The sequence below is a fragment of the Meles meles genome, chromosome 2 (genome assembly GCF_922984935.1).
Source record: "Meles meles chromosome 2, mMelMel3.1 paternal haplotype, whole genome shotgun sequence".
Classification (NCBI taxonomy): Eukaryota; Metazoa; Chordata; class Mammalia; order Carnivora; family Mustelidae; genus Meles; species Meles meles.
The window spans coordinates 51,813,125-51,832,943 of record NC_060067.1 but is presented as its reverse complement, the minus strand read 5'-3'; the positions used below and the strand labels follow the sequence as shown (position 1 = coordinate 51,832,943).

Sequence of the window (19,819 nt, the reverse complement as noted above, 5' to 3'; positions counted from 1 at the left end):
CACACTCTTGTTTGACTCTAGACTTGGATTTCCTCATTCATTTAACAGATATGCATTGAACACCTGCTCTGCTTCCGTCTCCATTCCAGACATGAGGGATACAAGAAGCCTACAGGAAGCTTGCACTTTGCATGGGTAACAGATATTAAAGAAATGTATGAAACAAAAAATTGTTGATCACAGTCGTAATGAATGCTAGAGTAGAACGTAGAGTATGAAATGACAGCTCCGAACATGGGGATCTAGCCCCAAATGGAAAAAAAGCCCACTAAAATATCAGTTTTATTAAGAACATATTGCACTCATCCCTCTGTGAGCAGATCCACTCACTTCCTGAGGGCGTGAACTAGCTCCCCTTCCCCTGGCTTTCTCGCTGCTTAAAGCAATTGCACATTTTTGCTCCATGACACCTTGTCCCCATACCAGACCAAAGGTTATGGAACTCTCAAAGCTTCTCAGGGTTCAGCAGGTGCCTGCATTCTGATTGTCATGATGCATCCCCCTATGCTAGGTTTTTAACCTGTGTATGTTGTAGCTTCCAATTATTAACCTATGGATATGTGTCTTTGGATTTGACCTTCTGTCTCAGGTATCTTTCTTTCTCTTGATGACTCTTGTTGAGTACACACTATAAAAATGGACATACGAGGGTTTTTACTATTACTTTGCTTAGCTCTTCTGTATTCCTTCTCTCAATCACAAAATGTATATTGGACACTGACCCTGTGCCAGGCATTTTGTGACCTACTGAATACACAGCTCGGAACAGAGTAGGCATAACCCCAGCCTTCATGGAGCTTACACATTAGACTGAATTTTTGTTGCTATATGTTTCCTGAAATACTTTCTAAAATGTCTTGAAAAAGGCTTAGCATTGTAAAAGGTGTGGCTGCTGCAGAAAATAAGATCTCTGGTCCTGCAGAATTGAAGTTCTTATGAGGGAGATGAGACCTAGCACACAAAACAATACACGAGATTATGTTGTGAAACAAGGAAATGGATATAGATTCGCGTGTCCGGGGAGACATCTCTGAGGAGATGTGGTTTGGAAAGTGCCTTGAAGAAAAAATAATCTTGGATAATTGATGAAGAGAGAGGAACTCATCAGGGTGGAAATGTCAGAGGACTATTTGATAAGATTGGAGAGAAGATAGGAAAGAGACAGGGTTATCTAGAATGCAAGCTGACCAAAAGAAGAAAAAAGAAAAAAGAAGGTGGGGTGTTAAGTGCTAAGATAAGTTTTTGAGAATTGTTTTGACATGATAACATGAAGGTTTTTCTTTTCCTGGTAAGTGAGGAGCTCTTGGATCCTTTTCTAGTCATGTTTATGCTACAAAAACTATTTTTGAAAATGTATCTGGATTTCAAGGATGGGGAGAGAGATGAGAACATTGTTGATTTGATTTAGGTGTGATGATACGTGTACAAGCATGTACCCAATGGGACCGAAAGAAGAGATAATATATAAGACTGTGCTACAGCCTGAATGGAAGGGATGAGGGAATAATTAACAGGAATATAGGTCAGGAAATGTGGGGAGTGAGGGAGTGAAGGACAGACACAAACAGATAGCGAAAGAGTCTTGGTTAAGTTGGGGGTTGCTGAATTTTATTTGGTGGTGGAGCATTTGCAAGAAAATGTCCTGTGTTTGTTTAAAACCAAGGACTTGGTGCCTGGGTAAGAAATCTAGCCTAGAAGTCAGGAAGTCATTGGACAGGAAGGATGTACAATTCTGAAAATAGATGAGCTCTATGGATGGAGGGGATACAGAGACAAACCCAAACTTTCAGAAGCCAAAATAAATAAATAAATAAATAAAAGCAGTACCTATCTACTAGAAATTAAAAAAAAAAAACAGAATAATTAGCCTTCAGGTGATAAGAATGTCTATGCCATTGACATCAGACATTGATTATGCTTACAAATTTCTTGGGAAAATGTAAATGCTAATTTGCGGGGGAGGGGCTTCGTCATTAGGTTGCCCTTACTCTAATTTTGTAGTTTCTAGAGATGTCAACACTGTTGGCTTGGAAGAGGCCAGCTTCCATAATTACCTGACAAATGCTAATGATTTGTGGGAAAATGGTAAACTCAATATAAGACAATGAGAAAATGGAAACTGATTTATTTCCAGTAGCTGCAAAAATCATAAGAAAACTTGAAAGATTTAATTAGGAACAAAAATGGCCCCCAGACAATTTAGTAAATGTGGGTTTTTTCCCCCCAGATTCTTGTCACGGTTAGCTCAAGGCCCCCTATGTTGAAAGCTTTAGTGACAGATAACAAGCTTTTATTTCCGACTCTTGCAAATTATTTGTGATCTTATCATTGAGTATGTTCCACATATACCAACATATTTGCCAGTGAACTCTCATGACCCCTCTTCCCAGTCACAGAGGAGAAACTCACAAAAGTATTTAAATTTTAAATTGCAATTTCACTTTTAAAAATACCAGAGAGTGAAGGTATAATTGGAAAGATATAATCCATGTGACAATTTCTGAATGCAGACACCGGTTCTGATACTCAAAACTTTTAAAAAATCAAAACATGTTTCAGGTGTTAGTAGTCAGTCTTAGTCTGGCTGCCTTGAGTGAAGCATATTTCAGTCCATACTATGCCCACTTTCAGGAAGTTATTCCCAAATGGAATATTAACTGTGGTATTACTAGTTCCTTATTTTTAAGTGTCTATCTCACTAGGCAATTTAGGATGAAACAATACCTTACAGTTTTAAGTTCTCACTCTATCATCTTGTTCTGACAAAGCGTTTACCTAATTTCAAAGTCCTTTCCTTCTGAAATCATTCATTCATTTACAAAGAGGAAGGAGGAAGAGAAGGAGAAAAAGAAGGGGCACCTGGCTGGCTCAGTTGGTGGGGCATGTGACTCTCGATCTTGAGTTCAAGCTGCAAGTTGGGTGTAGAGATTACTTTAAAAAAATTAAGTAATTCATTCATCCATTCATCAACCATCTAATTGATAAGTGATGTGTGGATAGATAGAAACAAGACAGAAGAGGTCCCTGATCTTACAAAACTTAAGTGTGTTGGGGGGATGGGTACAGGGTGAGGGGGAACTGGGAGGAAAAGACAAACAAAAGAGAAGCTAGAACAATTTCAGATATTGGTAAGTTTGTGAAGAAGGAAATAAGGAGTAAGTTGCTGCTAGAGGGTGAGGAGGAGACTTCTGAGCTCAGATCTGCAAGAAAATGAGGAGCCATCCATGGGTGTGTCTAGGGAGAGTGAGTTCCATGCAGAAAGTCTGAGGTGAGAGCAAGCTAGACAAATACAGAAACAGAAGAAAGGCTGAGATACACATGGCGGTATTAGTTATAACTTGCAGCCCCTACGATGGTGCACTGTTGTACATTTCACAGCAATTACTATGTGGAGCCCAGAGGAAAAGGGAAGGAGAAGCAGAAGGAGTGGGACAGATCCCATTGGGTCTTGCAGGTCTTAGCTGGGGGCTGGGTTTCATTTTAAGCATAACAGGAAGCCCCTAAAGGGTTTCAGACAGTAGAACGTGATTTGCTCTGTATTTTTTAAAACCAACTCCTGACTGTGCAGAGAATACACTACAGCATGGCAAGAATGGACGTGGGGAGACAGGTGCAACCACTTGCCGAAGACGACCCAGGGAAAGTGGACAGCGGCCTGAATTTGGGGGAAAACAGTGGGGTTGGAGGTGAACAGGCAGGTTTAAGATGCAGTTTAGGGGAAGAGTTTGGCTGGACCCGCTAATGGACTGAATGTGGAAGATCAAGGAAAGGGCCAATTCATGCGTGATGCCTACGTTTTTGGTTTCATCAGCTGGGAACACTAAAAGGAACAGAGTTTTGGGGGGAGTTGGAGCAGGAAACCAAGAGATCACCACCCCCCAACTCTTCTTACCAGTTTTCTTACCTTAAATACACCTTGTTGCTGTGTGTGCTGTTTTATTGTAACCTGTATTCTAATAGATTTCGAGCCCCTGGAAAGGGTCTTATTTTATTCGTGTTCCAGATACTACTTAAGTGTCTGGCACATAGTAGGGGCTCAAAATACACTTATTCAAAAATCCATGAATTGAAGTAAAATACTACAAGTCTAATTGTTTTTCTCTTTGGAAAAGCAGTGTTTGCATAATTGAATATTTCCTTTTACTTTGACTTATGAACTTTTATTCACACTGGAAAATGCATACCATATAATAAAAAAGCTACGACTGTGATTTAGATGTGCCATAATTAAAAGAAGTCCCTATTTATATGTAAAGCAGGTCATAATTTATGTAAAGAAGAAATCACGTAAGTTGTTTATAAACAAGAAATCTTTGCAGTCCCTACAGGGTTTGAGTTAGTCCCTCTGAAATAGTAGGGTTTCAATACATATTTATTTAATAAATGGAATTGAAAGTAACAGAGTATTTTATGTAAAAGCTTTCATTGGTCTATAAAAATTATATATGAGCGGGGTCCTTCAGAATAAACTGTTAAAATCTTGGGAGGGTTTAAATTTGCTATCTTGGAAAAGAGGGCCATTGGTATTTAAAGGCCCGAGTAAAGAATCAAACAGGCACTTTTCATGTGAATTGACCCCTGGAGATTATATTTTCCAAGGCTGCCCAGCATGCTAGCTCAGTAACGTGTTCACTGCATATAACTTACTGTTTTTGTTGTGGCTGCCACCCTATATCTCATAGGAAAATGAAATGTTTAAACCACAAAATCCCAGGTGGTTCAGCCGACAGGTATAAAAAGCAACACGATACGGAAATAAAACGTTGTCAGTTTTTGATTCATGGGAGGAGAAGTTTTGATCTAGCAGGCGGGCTTGAGTTTTTTTCCTTTCCTAAGCCAGAGTGTTCTATAAAATCTCTACCTACACAACCACTATCAAAAAGCACGGAGAAAAGTCTTTCTCTGGGTGCAGTAAGGAACACATTGGAAAAAATGCTGGTCTTCCTTCAGTATAGCTAATATATAAGAAATCATAGAGACAAGAGACCTCAGAGGGAGAAACGGGGCTGATGAGGACTCCGTGGGGTATAGCTGAAAAATGAAGCCACGACAAGGCTTGAATTCTGCATTTCTTGTCTAGCAGGACCCAACCAATCTGTCATGGGGTGCATGGGGAAGGTGGGGGGACATAAAAAAGATGCCAAGAAAGAACAGCAACAATAAACAAAAGTATTATTTATTGGATCTTTTAGTAAGCAATCTCTGTGGCTGACGCATTGCCACAGGTGTGTATCTGTTGGCCCCAAGTCCACAGTCATCTCATGAGGCAGATGTGTTACTCCCACTTCTAGCAGAAGAACCAGCCATTCAGAAATGATACAGAAACTTACTCAAAATGAGATTGCCAGGAAGAAACCAGCCAGAATCCAAACCCAGCTATAGTTGATCTGAAACACCATCCTGAACTAGGGAGTGATGCAGAAACAGGTGACATCGGAGGGCCAAGGCACAAAGCAGAATAGAAACAACTCCCTTAGCCACATCTGTGACCAGGTCCTAGGGAGAGCACCATACTGAGAATGAGTCCTTCAACTTTGATAGAGTACTCTCACTATCGTTCATGAATGTATTTAGTAAATACAGCTTTTAAGTATAGTTTCAGTTCTTCTCAACTACTTCTTGCTGTTTTCTTTTCTTTTCTTTTTTTTTTTTTTTTTGCTGGACTAGCACAGATTTTTTTTTTTTTTTCCCTTTTTATTAATTTTTTCAGCGTAACAGTATTCATTCTTTTTGCACAACACCCAGTGCTCCATGCAAAACGTGCCCTCCCCATCACCCACCACCTGTTCCCCCAACCTCCCACCCCTGACCCTTCAAAACCGTCAGGTTGTTTTTCAGAGTCCATAGTCTCTTATGGTTCGCCTCCCCTCCCCAATGTCCATAGCCCGCTCCCCCTCTCCCAATCCCACCTCCCCCCAGCAACCCCCAGTTTGTTTTGTGAGATTAAGAGTCATTTATGGTTTGTCTCCCTCCCAATCCCATCTTGTTTCATTTATTCTTCTCCTATCCCCCTACCCCCCCATGTTGCTTCTCCATGTCCTCATATCAGGGAGATCATATGATAGTTGTCTTTCTCCGATTGACTTATTTCACTAAGCATGATACGCTCTAGTTCCATCCACGTCGTCGCAAATGGCAAGATTTCATTTCTTTTGATGGCTGCATAGTATTCCATTGTGTATATATACCACATCTTCTTGATCCATTCATCTGTTGATGGACATCTAGGTTCTTTCCATAGTCTGGCTATTGTAGACATTGCTGCTATAAACATTTGGGTACACGTGCCCCTTCGGATCACTATGTTTGTATCTTTAGGGTAAATACCTAGTAGTGCAATTGCTGGGTCATAGGGTAGTTCTATTTTCAACATTTTGAGGAACCTCCATGCTGTTTTCAAAATGCACCAAAGTAACCCCCCATTTGGGGTATTATTGAGGAAATGGACCTCAAATGACTGACCCACCTGATCATGGCGGTCAGGGTTTTCATTTCCAGAGGGACAAACCAGGTAAGCAGAATGCCCCAAGAAGGTGTTACCTGAACAGGGACCTGAGTGTGTCACATGACAGAACAGGTGGAAATGTTCTTCAGTCTCTCCGCCAAACCCTAAATGTCTGCAGCATTTAGTGTATTTCCACCAAAATAGTTTTGCTGGGGTTGCATTCAGTAAATATATCTCTGGCCCATTTTCCAGGTGCTCTGTGATTGTAAGCTACGTGCACATCACGAAGGTCAGCATTGACTGTAGTTCAACTGACAAACTTTCCTAAGCCTTTTTCACTTTTACAGTTTATGATCACTAATGACCGATTCTGTATCCAGTTACTTTCTAGGCACGTGGGGGTTGATGATAAGCTTTTCTTAGAGGTACAATCCTGTTAGTCAATTTCAAAGATAAGAGAAGGGATGAAGAAAAACTCAATTCTCTGATAACAAGAATGAAATACAGGAGTTTAGAGAAGGGAAGAGAGGAGCTGGAATTAGCAAGGAAGAAAGGATTAGCAAAGCAGTAAAGATGCACTTGTCTGTGACAGATGTGTAGGGATTGGTGATGTTGGGATATCAATGCTTACCGAGCAGCAACTATGTACCCAGCAACTTCTGAACATGTCATGTAATTTCTTATAGGCAAATTTCATCGATTTTACAGATGGTAACATGGAAGTTGTAAGAGAATATATTACCTTGGCCAATGGTCATATAACAAATAAAAGGTACCCAATTATTCAAACTCAGATCTGAATACATCAAGATTCTGGGCCATTCCCAGTATACCAGAAGATGGACCATTATTTCATGGCTGGTGTTACAACCTGAGTTAAACCCGAAGTTTCTCTCTGTTCTCAGGTATGCCAGACTTTGCAACGTGTCATTTGCAGGGAAAATCCTCTTCCTGTTTTCCCTTAGTTAATGCCTAACATGTCTATCAATTTTCCGTTAAAAATCAGCTCATCAAGAAGTGATGTGTGGAAAAAGGGAGGAGAATCAGAAGATCTCCTGAACCTTCAAAGTGGGTGATCCCCTGGCCTCATAGCCACCTGCACCCTCACACCTGTATTAGTTAGACTTGGCTAAAAGTTCTGACCTTTGATTCCTTGGTCTCAGAGGCCTCCCTCTTCTCTCATCCCTCAGCTTTCCATGTGAGGATTGCAAAGGCCACATGAAAAGTGAGGCGTGGTAGAGAAGGCAGCATCCCAGACCTGAGTGCTGCAGACCAGAGATTTCAATAGGAGGTTTGCAGGAAAGGTCTGGCACCGCGGTCTTGCTATCCAGCTTCTTTAAAACCACCTGTTCACTTTCCCCATTTGGGATGCAGAATGCTATGGTACATCCCATGACTCAACTCTCTGACATTTAGGAGTTCCAGCTGCAGGAAGGGAGCCTCCCGGACCAGAGCTCCGTTCCTCCTCCTCTGCTTACCTTTGGCTAGCATTCGTCCATCCCTCTCACAGGACTTCGCTGAAATAAGCAATAAGCACACACATCCACATTCTGAACTTGTCCATTTCCCCCCAGGCTGTAGGCTTACTTAGCACGTGGTTGGTTTTCAGAGGTGTCTCAGGTGAAAGTCACACTGCCTCTTTGGCCATAGTGTACAAGTGTCACCAGCTTTCCAGCCTGTGTACCTGTATCTTTGCCACTCACCTCCTAATGGGGAAGCCCGTATCACGTTTTTAGGTTAAATCCAATAACACAGTTGAAAAGATGAAATTTTAAATTTTAAATGAGAAGTATCTTGAGGGGGGAGAACGGAATTCAATTAAACCTATGGAAATCAATTAAACCAAGTTTCCTACCTCCCATCTGTTATAAATCATTGGGAATCACTGCAACTTAAAGTGCTTTGTGTGGGGTGCCTGGGTGGCTCAGTCAGTTAAGCATCTGCCTTTGGCTCAGGTCACAATCACGGAATCTTGGGATGGAGCCCCACATTGGACTCCCTGCTCAGCAGCGACCCTGTTTCTCCCTCTCCCTCTGTCTCAAATAAATGAAATCTTTTAAAAAAAAAAAGTGCTTTGTGCAATATAGTCCTCGAGAATGATGAAAACCACAATTCAGCATGCTTTTTCTTGATCTTCCAACATTACATCTTATTATCAAAAGTCTCTCCATACATTACCTATGTTTTCCCCAAACTGCCTTAGATTGCAAACACCTAGTTCTTTTCCTGCTAACAACTCACACAGCCCCTGGCAGATAAGGCTGAAAGAAGTCTTCATTCCAGGGTGCTGCCCTCACTCCCATGGTTCACAACTCCAATCTGGGCTCTTCTGTGATGCCCCCTAAGCCCTCCGCTTAACCTGTATTTGAAGACTTGGGTTTAAAGCCAAATTACTTAAAACTCTTAACTTTTCCCTTGGCTCTTGGAAGTAGCCTTGGGTCTTTATGAGCGTGTGTGCTCTGCTATTCTAACAGAAGGTGACGATATCCTCATTTACGTGTGTCTATGTATTTGCTGACAAAAATGAATGAATCTCTCATCTCTTGGCTACAGTCTGGATGCCCAAGGAACAGACTTTAAGATTCCACGTCCTTCCTCTCCTTCCAGACAATCTGGGTTGGCTTTTCCTTTTCGTGGGCAGGTAAGCAGATAGATGGGTAACTGACAGGTGGAATTGATAGATACATGGATGGATGAGAAGGAGAGAGAGGCATGTGTGTGTGGTTAGGTCAAACAGGCTTGAAATCTAGCTTAGGCTCATCCTGAATGAAAACCTATGTTGGTGTCCCCAAGTCTCCTGAGAATGTTCCTTCTCTCACACTCACTCTCTTTGAACCACGTACTCTTGTCTGCTTGCTTTCTTGCTTTTGCTTCAAAGCAGTAGGCAGCAGTGACAGCCAACTCCGGAAATCTTGGCCTGCTGTTTTATGGATTGATTTATCCTGTCTTCTGCTTTTGACCCTAGCTGCTTCCCCCACCTCGTGCGCTCTGACTCACTGGCCATAATGGCAAAAGCCCAGGGCATCCTGCGAAGCTGTCTTTCAGAAGACCACACCAGGCTCCTGAGTCCACGCAGGGGCTGTCTTCAGCTTCGGCTAGTGCTGCAGAGAGCACATCACAAATCCCAGCTGACCAATGAGGTTTCTGTGCAAAGCCTGCCCTATTCAGCCCTTCCCACCACCAAATGGGTTCCATCACTGAAAACAAACAAACAAACAAACAAAACTGCCAAGCAGAGATCCCGATGCTCTTGAGCCTCTGGATTCTAGAGTCAGCAAAGGGAAAATATCGTGAACAACCAGCTGAGGTCCCTGAGCTCAGGGCCAATGCTCAGGGCAAGGCAACAGTTCCAGAACTCCATTCCTCCCAGGACTTGATGCTGCATCAATTAAAGATTTATTTCTATTGACAAGCACTTTAGTGAGAACTAAATTAGATTGGTTTCTTCTTAACACGTAGCTATTCTCATCCTCAGGGAAGCAAGAAATATTGTTTAAGAGGGAGATAAAAACAAAAAACAAAAACAAAATGATGGGGAGATATAGAATACATAAGGAAGAAAACTGGAGATATCCTGGGTAAGACTAATATGGTGCCTGATCAGGCGATGGATGAGAAATAGGAACCTAGATCATTTTAGTCTTGGAGCAAAGGCTCTAACCTTTGGAGAGGGCGATGAGAGAGATAAGGGGATGGTGTCCTTTTTCTACCCATAAAGTGTGTGGGAGGGGCAGTTCAAAATCAAATAAACCTCATTTCTAATTATTTCTATTCAGATTCTCCTTCACACACTCCTCTCAGGCCCCTACGGCCCCTCCTGACATACCTCCACCATCCCAGACATGTCACCAGCGTGTGCAACAGAGTGGACCTTCTTTATGCCAGCCCACTCAGAGAGTTCCCTAAGCCTCTCTCCTGACTTCCTGCTCTCTTTATGCCTTATCAGCAGCTAGCATGTTTTACACACCTTGCTGACGTATGAACAGACTTCCATCTGTTTTGTTTCCTCATTGTAGCTCCACTATAGCTAGAGAAGGGCCTGGAGGGCTAGAGCAGACCCCCACTCAGTATTTGTTGTCACTTTGCACAAATGAATGAACAAATGAGAGCCTGACTGCCCTGGAGCCCATTCCAAGTTCTGACCTATTAGCTCTCTCCCTTCAGACACTGCAGTTTGACTTTTCTTTTTTATGTTCATCAGAGCCAAAATCCACATCCTGATCACCTATGACTGAAACAAAAGGATGGGTCACTTTCAGGAGAATCTCAGTCATACAAGCCACACCAAGTGAAGGGAAGTTTGTATCTAATGTTTGTTTTGTTTTTAGTAGACTCCTGCCCAGCTTGAAGTCCAATGCTGGGCTTGAACTCATAACCCTGAGGTCAAGACCTGAGCTGAAGATTCAGCTGTTTAACTGGCTGCGCCATTTGGGCACCCCCTCCCAAGTATTTCTTTAGCTTGAAGAAGAGCTTATTTTCCTGTGTGCAGCATGCACTTACACGTAGGTGTGTTGAGCAAACCTGTAACTATAACAGGAACGCTGCTAGGAATAAATGTCAGGCTTTCCAAAACTTGGCTGTGAACCCAGTGTCCAGGAAAGTGGGTTAGACCACTTATACCATTCTTTTCACGTGAAAAGACATCCTCATTCCCAAACAAGGTCACAAAATACATTCTGAAGTAAAATTGGCTTATAATTTGGGACTTGCCTAGAATACTAGAGATGTAAAATGTGGAGCCCAAAGCCAATAAAACACGCCCCTACTGACAAGTACACTGGGCAACTTGTGAACGGTTTACACTGGTTGTATTGAAATCTGGGCAGAAGGTACAGGCTATCAGCCGGTTTCCCAATGAGTAGTAAGAGCTTGAGTGATAGCACCTCTATTTTAAGAATGACAAAGTCCAAAGTCTGTGGTTAATGTCTGCTGTGGCAAAACCAAGACTGGGTCTTTGCGTGCACCTGTCTTATTTTACTTACCCTTTCTCCAGCGAAGGTGTCCTCCAGTTTGTCACCCCCACAAATGGTGATGCAAACAGGGATCCTTGGATGTGCTGAAGACGAGTTTATGAGAAGGAACAGGGTTGTGGGGTGTTACAGATACACATACATAATTTCATTCGCACTGCCAGATCTCCGTCCCCCATGTTTCTACTCGTGTACACTTTCTCCAGCAGAATATGAGAATTCCCATTTCATTCCCATCACCAGTACTTGTTATTTTCCTAATTACCAATCTCAGAAGTATGAAGGATTGTATCAGTCTTGTATTACCAGCCTGAAGAGTATAAAGGATTAGATCATCACTGTTTTAATTTACACTTCTCCAATTATTAGTGAGTGCAAGAATCTCGGATAGTTGGAAGCATTCAGGTTCCCCTGTCTGTGAATTGCCAATGCACATCTGTTCATTATTTTCTACTTTGTTTTGTTTTAATTGCAGATCAACAGACACTTCTATTATGTCCTAGATAATAATCCGCTGGCTTCCAATGTTGCAAATACAGTTCCCGATTCCCAATTTGCAAGTTGTTTTGTTACCTTCACTGTCCTTTCCTGCCAAAAATCTTTATTTTGTTGTAGTCATTATCCAATTATCCAGCCTTTGAGATCTTAAAAATTTTTTTGTTACTTTTTTTTTTTTTTTTAAGAGCTAGGGAGAGAACATGAGTGGCAAGGGGCAAAGGGAGAGGGAGAGAGAGAATCTTAAGCAGGCTCCATGCCTATCATCTATCAGCATAGAGACCAACATGACTTGATCCCACAACCCTGAGAACATGACCTGAGCTGAAATCAAGAGTTAGATGCTTAACAGACTGAGTCGCCCACGTGCCCCCTCCATTTTTTTTACATTTATACATTTTCTTCATGAAAACATGTCTACAACATATTGTTAAAGGAAAAACAATGAGTTCTAAATTAGCAGGTATACTATGATCCCACTTATATACAATGACTCACAAGATTAGTAACAAGTATGCCCCCCTCATTGCTTTGAGTACAAAGTAAAGCCATATTTCTTTTACTGTTCAAATTACAATAATCCAGATCCTGTTTTGCTCAGTTTAACAGAAAATATCACTTTCTTTCTCGGCTCCCCTGTCCCAAGATCCTTCAATATCAGTTTTCTTGATCTTTTCGTAGAACCAACTCTTGGTTTGTTGATTTTTTTTCCCTACTGTTTTTCTATTCTCTATTTCATTTATATCTGCTTTAATCTTTGTTATTTTCTTCCTTCTGCTAACTTTGCTCAGCCCGCCTTTGACTTTTAGGGAATGTGCTTTAGTGTTTTTTCTAAAAAGTCACATTTTCAAAGTTTAGCTTCCTAGCTGGTGTTGATTTTTAAAACGCTGGTTTTCTTCTCACACAAAAAGCAAATTTCTTCAACGATATCAACCAAAGAGTCCTTCCTTTCCCCTTGATTTGTAGTGCAATTTGTATCATTTAATCAGGAGTAGATTCTGAGTTCTTCTTTATATTCCATTGGCCCTTCTGAATTCATGTATTCTATTATCAATTAATTGATTAATTACTGAGCACCTGCTATAACTGAGACATTTATTTTACGTGCTGGGAAAACAGACATATTTCCTGGCTATCACAGAGCTTTCTTAGGATAGGTCGGTAATGTAGAGCCTTCAAGGTCACTAAAGAACTCTGGCATTTACTAAAATAACAACAACAGCCGGCACATATATTGTGATTACTGTGCACCAGGCACTGTTCCAAGGGCATTACACATATTAATTTACCTAATCCTCTCAACAAGCCTGGGATATACTTACTATTATTCTGCATCTTACTGATAAAGAAACCACAGCACAAACAGCTTAAGTAACTTGGCTAAGGGCATACAACTATAAGGGGACAAAGCCAGAATGCAAATCCAATCAATTTGATTCTGGAGCCTATGCTCTAACCCACTGCCTTGTACTGTCTCTAACTGGGGTGGGAACCCACTGTGTGAATACCACAAATGACCCAGATATTAGGTTTATTTAGGCTACTGTGTTGAAAGTAGGCTGTAGGTGGGCAAGAATAGAAAAATGAGACCCATCAGAGACTCTTTCAGTAGGCTCCACAAGAGATAGTGGTGATCAGAACTAATTAGTAGCAAGGGAGGAGGTAGCAGGAGCTACGTTCTTGATTTGTTGACAACTGGGCAGTGGAGCGTTGGAGAAAGAGGAGTCACTGATGATTTCAAGGTTTTTATTTTGAATGACTTGAAGGATGGGGTTGTCATTTACTAAATGGGGAAAACTGCCTGAAGAACAAATTAAGGGAAGTAAACTCCCTTAATCTTTTAGATGCTATTATATAAAGGGGTCGAAAAGGTCCCTTTTAGATGTCATTAGACACCGAGATTTCAACCTGTAGTTGTATATGTGAGTCTGGAATTCAGAGGCAAGATCTGTCTAAGACATATAAATATGAGTAACATTGCTGTATCGACTTAAAAGAGTAGAAGAAATCACCAAGGAAGAGAGAGTAGGAAGACAAAAAGGTCCAAAGACTGATGTCAGCATATTCCAACATTAAGAAGGCACAAAGATGCAGAGGAAATGAAAAAAGATTAAGATGAACAGCCAGTGAAGTTGGTGTAAAACCAGGGGGCTACAGTTTTAGAGAAGCCAAGTGAGTTGAGTGTTTGGAAGAGAAAGTAATCCACTTTATCAAATACCCATGACAGGTGTTGATTAGTACCACTGTTTGTTTTTGTAAACTCATGTCTCAGCAACACTTCCATGAGATCTTATTAGTTATAATAATTTGTTTATTTCTTGTTGGCTTATGTAAGAACTCATAAATCTATAAAGAAGGACTGTTTTGTGTCTTGTCTCCTTTTCCTATTAATATACTTCTATGGTAGTTGTTAGAAATGCCCACCAATATTTCCTCACCCTTTCAGGGTCCCTATTAGGATTTTACTTCCTGCCTCTCCTGTCGGTGGGTGGGACCAGGGGCTCTTTCTGGCCAACTGAGTTTTCAGCCAAGTGACATGTACCGCTTTGGAATCACAGCATTTAATTGTGGATGCCAGGCCTGCCCAAGTTGTCCTTGCCCCTTAGACATAATGACTGGCAATGTTTAAGATGATGGCTCTTCCCTCAGCTTGCGTCTCTGGGTGGTAATGAAGTCAACCTCTCTGCCAACCCATAAGGAGCATTTAGTAAGAGCAACAAAGTCTTGAGGTGGTGGTGGCCGGTGGTGGTGGCCAGAGGCGGTGGCGGGCTCAGAGCCAGACTTGACCTGTCCCTATACTCACAGGGAGCGGGGAGCTCCAGAGTGAACAAGAAGCTGGCCTGCAGGGCCCTTGCCAGGTCACGCCAGCCTCTGGCTCAGCTGCAGCCCTAAATGTAGCCTCTTCCCAGTTCAGCCCCTCCCCACCCCACCACTCCTGTCTAACCATGATTTCCCAGGGCACCTGAATCCTCTTCCACCAGAGCCTCCTGCTGGGGAACAGCCTTCTCCCAAGAGCATTATTCTGATCTTGGGACTCCACAGCCCAAGTCTGGATGGCAGGTGTGTGTTTCTCCCCCCACCCCGTTTGTAATGTTCCCAAGAGGGTCACACCTCCTCCAAGCTGCAGGATTTGAGGAGTTGCCATGGGTTGGGGTCTGAGTCATAACCTGGGGGCATCTGGCACATCCCTGGCTCCCCACCTGAGCGGGCACTTGGCCAAGACACAGGGCAATGTAGGGCCCACAGGCTGTCTGATTTCCACGAACGGAGTGCTTGGAGACAGCCGGCAGCCTTCATCTTCCTAAAGTGGGAGACCTTGAGACCGTGTGTAGCATGGGGGCTGGAAGCTCGGAGGAATCAGAGTACCCCAGGGCAAGTGGTCTCATGGAGAAGTCCCCTGGGGCCTGCTGGGTGTCACAGGGATGCAGAAACCCCCATGTCTGGATGATGTTTGGAATTTCTTGATTTCTTGGTTTTGTTTTTCAATCTGGCTGACCCTGGCTCTGGTCACAGTAAACACTGAGCAGCATGATACGGTTCCACACAGAGGGCGACCGTAGGGTCGGTTTTCACAGATAGCTCCGCTGCCACCATGTGTGAAAGGGGCTGAGAGGACGCCTGAGTGGCTCAGTCTGTTAAGTCTCTGGCTTCAGCTCAGGGCATGATCCCAGGGTCCTGGGATCCAGCCCCATGTCAGACTCGCTGCTCAGCAGGGAGTCTGCTTCTCCCTCTGCCCCTCCCCCCGCACACTCCCGTTTGCGGTCTCTCTCACATACATAAAATCTTAAAAAAAAAAAAAAGGGTGGGGGGTGCCTGGTTGGCTCAAAAGGTTGCTGGGATCGAGCCCCGCATCGGGCTCTCTGCTCAGTAGGTAGCCTGCTTCCTCCTCTCTCTGCCTGCCTCTCTGCCTACCTGTGATCTCTCTCTCTGTCAAATATATAAATAAAATCCAGAAAGAAAGAAAGAAAGAAAGAAAGAAAGAAAGAAAGAAAGAAAGAAGAAAGAAAGAAAGAAAGAAAGAAAGAAAGAAAGAAAGAAAGAAAGAAAGAGAGAGAAAGAAAGAAAGAAAAAGATCGATTGGGTCTGAGAAGGCATGTTTGCCTACACACATATTTCCAATCATGGCTTTCATTTCTCCCCTTTGTTCTGTCCCATTTTCATTCTTGCCTTGGACCTGTGGGTGTGAAACCCATCTCTGTCCTTCCTTGCATGTGTCTGCTGGTGAGCCCCTTTCTCCTCCCCAGGGTCCCAGGCAGACCGTGATGGCTGTCCTGTTAGGTGGGCTCCCACCTCCTCTCCCGGCGTTGCTTGCTAACTTTGCCAGGCTGGGTAGGAGAAGCAGGGACTGCTCACAGGAAGAAGGGGTGAGGACCCAAAGGCCTCTGGGTGAAAGAAAGTAGCAGGCGTTGGGGTCCACTCCAGGCAGGTGAGACCAAATGAATGGTTGAGTCACACTCTATACTGAGCTGCAGGCTGAGCAATGGAGGGTCCTTCTGACCCCCCCCATGTTCGTCCCCAACGTGGCCTGGCCAGCCCCCTGCACCCTGAGTCCTGCATGCTGCCAGGCTTGTGCTCTCCAAGGTCACAACCCTGCCACTGGTGTCCGTCCTGATCTGGAGTTACCTTCTGATGTCATGAAGACACTTTGTTTATATATTTTAAAGATCTGTGCCAAGATACAGTGTATTTAATAAGAACAAAAATGACCCCCCAAAAAAGAACTTCTGTTTTGTTTTTTTAAGATTTTATTTATTTATTTGTCGAGAGAGGAAGAGAGAGTATGCGTGAGCAGTGGAGAGGAGCAGAGCGAGAGGGAGAAGCAGGTTCCCCACTGAGCAAGGAGCCTGATGTGGGGACTCCATCCCAGGGCCCTGAGATCATGACATTAACCAATGTCAGATGCTTAACGGACTGAGCCACTCAGGTGCCCCCAAAACATGTTATTTTTAATATCAATATACTTTTTAGTACTTTGGGGCAAGTGAAATCGTATAGGAATAGAATAGAAATAGAAAAGCAGTATTTTGAGATAGGAGTATGTTGAAATCTTTTTTGATCCCATTTCTTTCAGACCCTTAACTGACTGAGCCACCCAGGTACTCACTCTTGTGGTTTTTAAGTAATTAAAGTGTTTAGGTTTTATGAAGTGTAGCATAATCTCAATCATCCTGATTTGATATGTCTCTTTTTTTTTTAATCTTGTTGCATTGGTCAGGACCTCCAATTTCATGATGAAGAGTGATGGTGGGAGTGAGGAATCCTCATTAATTATTAAACACCATTACATAATGTTTGTAGTGGATTTTAATCAAGTTAAGTAATTTTCCATTTATTTCTCGTTGTCCAGATTTTTTTTTCAATCACAAAAAGGAATTGGATTCTGTCAAATGCACTTTCTGCATCTATTCAGTTAACATGTGATTTTCTCCTTTAATCCACTTGATGTAGTAAATCCCCGTTATAAACTGTACTTGGATTCCTGAGATAAACCCTAATCGTGATATATTGTTACATTGTAGGATTTAATTAATATCTCATCTGCATTTAGTCACATATTTGCAAGTGAAAAGGGTCTATAATTTTCTTTCTCATATTTTTGTGTTTGGAAGAATGGTTTTTCTAGTCTCATAAAACAAATTGCATCTAAACAAAACCATCACGCCCTACACCTTAAACCTATACAATGATGTTTGTCAACTATTTCTTAATAGAACCGGGGAAAAAATGAATTGGGCATGTCTTTCTGTTTTCTGGAAATAAGTCACTATGGTAGGAATTATCTGTTCGTTGGTAATTTGATTGAGACTCAATGCAAAACTTGATCTTATTTGTTTTAATAGTTTTAAATACTTTACTTATTTTAATTTTTGATTTGATTAATATTTTGTATTACTTGTACTCAATTTCATTGATCTCTGCATTTATCCTTGTTACTGTGGATCAAGTGAGTTAAGCATCAGTAACAATGCCTGAGATAATAAATGCTATAATATAAATGTTAACTTACTGTTACAAATTGTGTTTTATTTCTTATTTGAGTTTAACATTACACATTGTTAATTCTTTTTTCATTGAGCAATCAGTTCATTTGACTTCAGTTTTTCCTGTGGTAAATTTTTTTAAAGCTATACATTTTGCACTGAATACTGTCTTAGCCATATTCCATAAATTCTGTCATATGATACTTTTGTAAATCCTTTCTAGTTATTTCACCAGTTTATCATTATTTGTCCTTTTCCCCAAGGGTTATTTAATATTATGAATTAGTTTCCAAAACTGTGCTGGTTTTCTAGCTTTCCTTTTGTTCCTGATTTCTAATTTGATTGAATTTTCCTGTTATGTTGATTCTTTTATTGGTTAAAACTTTACTGAGGCACCTGGTGCCTCAGTTGGTTGGGCATTCAACTCTACTTCAGCTCAGGTCATGATCTCAGAGTCCTGGGATCCAGCCCCATGTTGGGCTCAGTGTTCAGTAGGGAGCCGCCTGGAGATTCTCTCTCCCCTTCCCTCTGCATCTCCCCCACTGATGTACACTCTCATGTCCACACACTCTCTCTCTCTTTCTCAAATAAATAAATAAGTCTTTAAGGGAAGTGGGTGGGGGGATGGGGTAATTGGAGGATGAGCATTAAGAAGGGCACCTATTGGTGATTCCGGAAGAAACAAGAGTACGACGTGAACATGGGGAAGCAAAAGAAGCAAGGAAGTATGCGACTATGAAGCGAATGCTTAGTCTTCAAGATCAGAAGCTTAAAGAAAAGGATAGATTAAAACCTAAAAAAAAGAAAAGAAAGATCTCAGTGCACCAAGGAAAGAGAAGTCCCCCAACATCCTTCCTGCTTATTCTTCCAATATAACACACAGCTGGGCCCACCTTACCACATCCTGGTTGATACCAACTTTATCAACTTTTCCATTAAAGCCAAACTTGACTTAGTACAGTCAATGATGGACTGTCTTTATGCCAAGGGTATCCCTTGTATAACTGACTGTGTAACAGCTGAAATTGAGAAACTGGGGCAAAAGTATCAAGTGGCTCTAAGGATTGCCAAGGATCCAAGATTTGAACGATTACCATGCACACACAAAGGAACCTATGCAGATGACTGCTTAGTGCAGAGAGTAACTCAGCACAAGGGTTACATTGTGGCCACAGTTGACCGAGACCTTAAACAAAGGATCCGAAGGATCCGGAAGATCCCTGGAGTTCCTATCATGTATATTTCTAACCATAGGTACAACATTGAGTGAATGCCAGATGATTATGGAGACCCTCGGTTCTAATTTTTTTTTCCATTTTATTTATTTTTTTCAGCGTAACAGTATTCATTGTTTTTGCACAACACCCAGTGCTCCATGCAAAACGTGCCCTCCCCATTACCCACCACCTGTTCCCCCAACCTCCCACCCCTGACCCTTCAAAACCCTCAGGTTGTTTTTCAGAGTCCATAGTCTCTTATGGTTCGCCTCCCCTTCCAAATTTTTTTTTTTAATAAATATATAATGTATTTTTATCCCCAGGGGTACAGGTCTGTGAATTGCCAGGTTTACACACTCGGTTCTAATTCTTAAAAAATAGAGTTCCTCTGCCTTCCTTTACAAACTTTTTCTGTTGCTGGTTCATATTAGCAACATGCTATAGCATGAATTATTCTTCTTACCGTTTTCCTGTTATGAGCTGAGTATGGTTAAATACACTCACTTTTTGGTATTGTTTTGAAACTGATATTTTGTATCATTTTAAATATTGCATTTTTTTATAAATCAGATGATTGCTCATAAAAAAAAGAAGGGCACCTATTGATATAATTAACACGGGGTGTTCTATGTAACTGATGAATCACTAAATTCTATCTCTAAAACTAATTAAAAAATGAATAAAAATAGATAAATCTTTAAAAAAAACCAA

The 19,819-nt window shown here is 41.8% G+C and overlaps 1 pseudogene; it reads left to right on the top strand.

Moving 5' to 3' along the window:
• The first annotated feature begins 18,580 nt into the window (after positions 1 to 18,580).
• LOC123937371 lies at positions 18,581 to 19,194 on the top strand (annotated as a pseudogene).
• The last annotated feature ends 625 nt before the right edge of the window (positions 19,195 to 19,819 follow it).